The following is a 6,000-nucleotide window of genomic DNA, read 5'->3' on the forward strand; positions in this document are numbered from 1 at the left end:
AAGTATGAGTTACGGAGTGGAAGCCTTTGTCTTCGCCGAAGACTCCAATTCCCTTTCAATATACCAATGACTTGGTTTGAAATAAACTTGAAAACACATTAGTCATAGCATATAAAAGAGATATGATCAAAGGTATTCAAAAGAGCTATGTGTGCAAGCTTAGCAAAAGAAATTTCTAGAATCAAGAATATTGAGCTCATGCCTAAGTCTGGTAAAAGATTGTTCATCAAGTGGCTTGGTAAAGATATCGGCTAATTGATCTTTAGTATTAATGTAAGAAATCTCGATATCCCCCTTTTGTTGGTGATCCCTAAGAAAATGATACCGAATGGCTATGTGCTTAGTGCGGCTATGCTCGACGGGATTGTCGGCCATTTTGATTGCACTCTCATTATCACATAGCAAAGGGACTTTGGTTAATTTGTAACCGTAGTCCCGCAGGGTTTGCCTCATCCAAAGCAATTGCGCGCAACAATGTCCTGCGGCAATGTACTCGGCTTCGGCGGTGGAAAGAGCGACCGAATTTTGCTTCTTTGAAGCCCAAGACACCAAGGATCTTCCCAAGAACTGGCAAGTCCCCGATGTGCTCTTCCTATTGATTTTGCACCCCGCCCAATCGGCATCCGAATAACCAAGTAAATCAAATGTGGATCCCCGAGGGTACCAAAGCCCAAACTTAGGTGTATAAGCCAAATATCTCAAGATTCGTTTTACGGCCGTAAGGTGGGATTCCTTAGGGTCGGATTGGAATCTTGCACACATGCAAACGGAAAGCATAATGTCCGGTCGAGATGCACATAAATAAAGCAATGAACCAATCATCGACCGGTATACCTTTTGATCCACGGACTTACCTCCCGTGTCGAGGTCGAGATGCCCATTAGTTCCCATGGGTGTCTTGATGGGTTTGGCATCCTTCATCCCAAACTTAGCAAGAATGTCTTGAGTGTACTTCGTTTGGCTAATGAAGGTGCCCTCTTGGAGTTGCTTGACTTGGAATCCTAGAAAATACTTCAACTCCCCCATCATTGACATCTCGAATTTCTGTGTCATGATCTTACTAAACTCTTCACATGTAGACTTGTTAGTAGACCCAAATATAATATCATCAACATAAATTTGGCATACAAACAAGTCATTTTCAAGAGTTTTAGTAAAGAGTGTAGGATCGGCCTTGCCGACTTTGAAGCCATTAGCAATAAGGAAATCTCTAAGGCATTCATACCATGCTCTTGGGGCTTGCTTGAGCCCATAAAGCGCCTTAGAGAGCCTATAGACATGATTAGGATACTCACTGTCTTCAAAGCCGGGAGGTTGCTCAACATAGACCTCTTCCTTGATTGGTCCATTGAGGAAGGCACTTTTCACGTCCATTTGATAGAGCTTAAAGCCATGGTAAGTAGCATAGGCCAATAATATGCGAATTGACTCAAGCCTAGCTACGGGTGCATAGGTTTCGCCGAAATCCAAACCTTCGACTTGTGAATACCCTTTGGCTACGAGTCGAGCTTTGTTCCTTGTCACCACACCATGCTCATCTTGCTTGTTGCGGAAGACCCATTTGGTTCCTACAACATTTTGGTTAGGACGTGGAACTAAGTGCCATACCTCATTCCTTGTGAAATTGTTGAGCTCCTCTTGCATCGCCACCACCCAATCCGAATCTTGGAGAGCTTCCTCTACCCTGTGTGGCTCAATAGAGGAAACAAAAGAGTAATGTTCACAAAAATGAGCAACCCGAGATCGAGTAGTTACCCCCTTATGAATGTCGCCGAGGATGGTGTCGACGGGGTGATCTCGTTGGATTGCTTGGTGGACTCTTGGGTGTGGCGGTCTTGGTTCTTCCTCATCCTCCTTTTCTTGATCATTTGTATCTCCCCCTTGATCATTGCTATCATCTTGAGGTGGCTCGTCTTCTTGATTTTGCTCTTCATCATTTTGAGCCTCATCCTCATTTTGAGTTGGTGGAGATGCTTGCATGGAGGAGGATGGTTGATCTTGTGTCCTTGGAGGCTCTTCGGATTCCTTAGGACACACATCCCCGATGGACATGTTCCTTAGCGCGATGCATGGAGCCTGTTCTTCACCTATCTCATCAAGATCAACTTGCTCTACTTGAGAGCCGTTAGTTTCATCAAACACAACGTCACAAGAGACTTCAACTAGTCCAGTGGACTTGTTAAAGACCCTATATGCCCTTGTGTTTGAGTCATAACCAAGTAAAAAGCCTTCTACAGTTTTAGGAGCAAATTTAGATTTTCTACCTCTTTTAATAAGAATGAAGCATTTGCTACCGAAAACTCTAAAATATGAAATGTTGGGCTTTTTACCGGTTAGGAGTTCATATGATGTCTTCTTGAGGATTCGGTGAAGATATAACCGGTTGATGGCGTAGCAGGCGGTGTTGACCGCTTCGGCCCAAAACCGGTCCGGTGTCTTGTACTCATCGAGCATGGTTCTTGCCATGTCCAATAGAGTTCGATTCTTCCTCTCCACTACACCGTTTTGTTGTGGCGTGTAGGGAGAAGAGAACTCATGCTTGATGCCCTCCTCCTCAAGGAAGCTTTCAATTTGAGAGTTCTTGAACTCCGTCCCATTGTCGCTTCTAATTTTCTTGATCCTTAAGCCGAACTCATTTTGAGCCCGTCTCAAGAATCCCTTTAAGGTCTCTTGGGTATGAGATTTGTCCTGCAAAAAGAACACCCAAGTGAAGCGAGAATAATCATCCACAATAACTAGACAGTACTTACTCCCGCCGATGCTTATGTAAGCAATCGGGCCGAATAAATCCATGTGTAGGAGCTCCAGTGGCCTGTCACTTGTCATAATGTTCTTGTGTGGATGATGGGTGCCAACTTGCTTCCCGGCTTGACATGCGCTACAAATCCTGTCTTTCTCAAAATGAACATTGGTTAGTCCCAAAATGTGTTCTCCCTTTAGAAGCTTATGAAGATTCTTCATTCCAACATGGGCTAGTCGGCGGTGCCAGAGCCAACCCAAGTTAGTCTTAGCAACCAAGCAAGTGTCGAGTTCAGCTCTATCAAAATCTACCAAGTATAGCTGACCCTCTAACACTCCCTTAAATGCTATTGAATCATCACTTCTTCTAAAGACAGTGACACCTACATCAGTAAATAGACAGTTGTAGCCCATTTGACATAATTGGGATACGGAAAGCAAATTGTAATCTAATGAATCAACAAGAAAAACATTTGAAATGGAATGGTCAGGAGATATAGCAATTTTACCCAAACCTTTGACCAAACCTTGATTTCCATCCCCGAATGTGATCGCTCGTTGGGGATCTTGGTTTTTCTCATATGAGGAGAACATCCTTTTCTCCCCTGTCATGTGGTTTGTGCATCCGCTGTCGAGTATCCAACTTGAGCCCCCGGATGCATAAACCTACAAAACAAATTTAGTTCTTGACTTTAGGTACCCAAACTGTTTTGGGTCCTTTGGCATTAGAAACAAGAACTTTGGGTACCCAAACACAAGTCTTTGACCCCTTGTGTTTGCCCCCAACAAACTTGGCAACGACCTTGCCGGATTTGTTAGTCAAAACATAGGATGCATCAAAAGTCTTAAATGAAATGCTATGTTCATTTGATGCTTTAGGAATTTTCTTCTTAGGCAACTTAGCACGGGTTGGTTGCCTAGAACTAGATGTCTCACCCTTATACATAAAAGCATAGTTAGGGCCAGAGTGAGACTTCCTAGAATGAATTTTCCTAATTTTGCTCTCAGGATAGCCGGCAGGGTATAAAATGTAACCCTCGTTATCCTGAGGCATGGGAGTCTTGCCCTTAACAAAGTTAGATAAGTTCTTTGGAGGGGCATTAAGTTTGACATTGTCTCCCCTTTGGAAGCCAATGCCATCCTTGATGCCAGGGCGTCTCCCATTATAAAGCATGCTACGAGCAAATTTAAATTTCTCATTCTCTAGGTTGTGCTCGGCAATTTTAGCATCTAGTTTTGCTATATGATCATTTTGTTGTTTAATTAAAGCCATATGATCATGAATAGCATCAATATCAATATTTCTACATCTAGTACAAATAGTGACATGCTCAATGGTAGATGTAGATGGTTTGCAAGAATTAAGTTCAACAATCTTAGCACGAAGTATATCATTCTTATCTCTAAGATCGGCAATTGTAACTTTGCAAACATCAAAATCTTTAGCCTTAGCAATCAAATTTTCATTCTCTAATCTAAGGCTAGCAAGAGAAATGTTTAATTCTTCAATCTTAGCAAGCAAATCATCATTATTATCTCTAGGATTGGGATTTGAAACATTACAAATATGAGAATCAACTTTAGCATTTAAACTAGCATTTTCATTTCTAAGGTTGTCAATCATCTCACGGCAAGTGCTTAGCTCACTAGACAATTTTTCACATTTTTCAACTTGTAGAGCGTAAGCATTTTTAACCTTAACATGTTTTTTGTTTTCTTTAATTAGAAAATCCTCTTGGGAATCCAAAAGGTCATCCTTTTCATGAATAGCACTAATCAATTCATTTAATTTTTCTTTTTGTTCCATGTTAAGATTGGCAAAAAGGGTAAGCAAGTTATCCTCCTCATCACTAGCATGGTCATCACTAGAGGATTCATATTTTGTGGAGGATTTAGAGTTAACCTTCTTCTTTTTGCCGTCCTTTGCCATGAGGCACTTGTGGCCGACGTTGGGGAAGAGGAGTCCCTTGGTGACGGCGATGTTGGCGGCGTCCTCGTCGTCGGAGGAGTCGCTTGAGCTTTCGTCGGAGTCCCACTCCCGACAAACATGGGCATCGCCGCCCTTCTTCTTGTAGTACCTCTTCTTCTCCTTTCTTCTCCCCTTCTTGTCGTCGCCCCTGTCACTATCACTTGATAATGGACATTTAGCAATAAAGTGACCGGGCTTACCACACTTGTAGCAAACCTTCTTGGAGCGGGACTTGTAGTCTTTCCCTCTCCTTTGCTTGAGGATTTGGCGAAAGCTTTTGATGATTAAAGCCATCTCCTCATTGTCGAGCTTGGAGGGGTCAATTGGTTGTCTACTTGGTGTAGACTCCTCCTTCTTCTCCTCCGTCGCCTTGAAGGCCACCGGTTGCGCCTCGGATGTGGAGGGTTCGTCAAGCTCGTTGATCTTCTTTGATCCTTTGATCATGCATTCAAAGCTCACAAAATTTCCGATAACTTCCTCGGGGGTCATTAGTGGATATCTAGGATTACCACGAATTAATTGAACTTGTGTGGGGTTAAGGAAAATAAGAGCTCTTAAAATAACCTTAACCACTTCGTGATCATCCCACTTCTTGCTCCCGAGGTTGCGCACTTGGTTCACCAAGGTCTTGAGCCGGTTGTACATATCTTGTGGCTCCTCCCCTGGGCGAAGACGAAAGCGACCGAGCTCCCCCTCGATCGTCTCCCGCTTGGTGATCTTGGTGAGTTCATCACCCTCGTGCGCGGTCTTGAGTAGGTCCCAAATCTCTTTTGCGCTTTTCAACCCTTGCACCTTGTTATATTCCTCCTTGCTTAGAGAAGCAAGGAGTATGGTTGTAGCTTGAGAGTTGAAGTGCTCGATTTGGGCCACTTCATCCGTATCATAGTCTTCATCCCCTACGGATGGTACCTGTACACCAAACTCAACAACATCCCATATACTTTTGTGGAGTGAGGTTAGATGAAATCGCATTAAATCACTCCACATTGCATAATCTTCACCATTAAAAGTTGGTGGTTTGCCTAATGGGACGGAAAGCAAAGGTGTATGTTTAGGAATGCGGGGGTAGCGTAGGGGGATCTTACTATACTTCTTACGCTCTTGACGCTTAGAAGTGACGGAGGGCGCATCGGAGTCGGAGGTAGAAGTTGATGAAGTGTCGGTCTCGTAGTAGACCACCTTCCTCATCCTCTTGTGCTTATCGCCTTTCCGATGCGGCTTGTGGGAAGAAGATTTTTCCTTCTTCTCTTTGTGGTGAGAAGAAGATTTCTTCTCCTTCCCTTTGTTGGAGG

This window comes from Zea mays, chromosome 3 (genome assembly GCF_902167145.1).
Source record: "Zea mays cultivar B73 chromosome 3, Zm-B73-REFERENCE-NAM-5.0, whole genome shotgun sequence".
Classification (NCBI taxonomy): Eukaryota; Viridiplantae; Streptophyta; class Magnoliopsida; order Poales; family Poaceae; genus Zea; species Zea mays.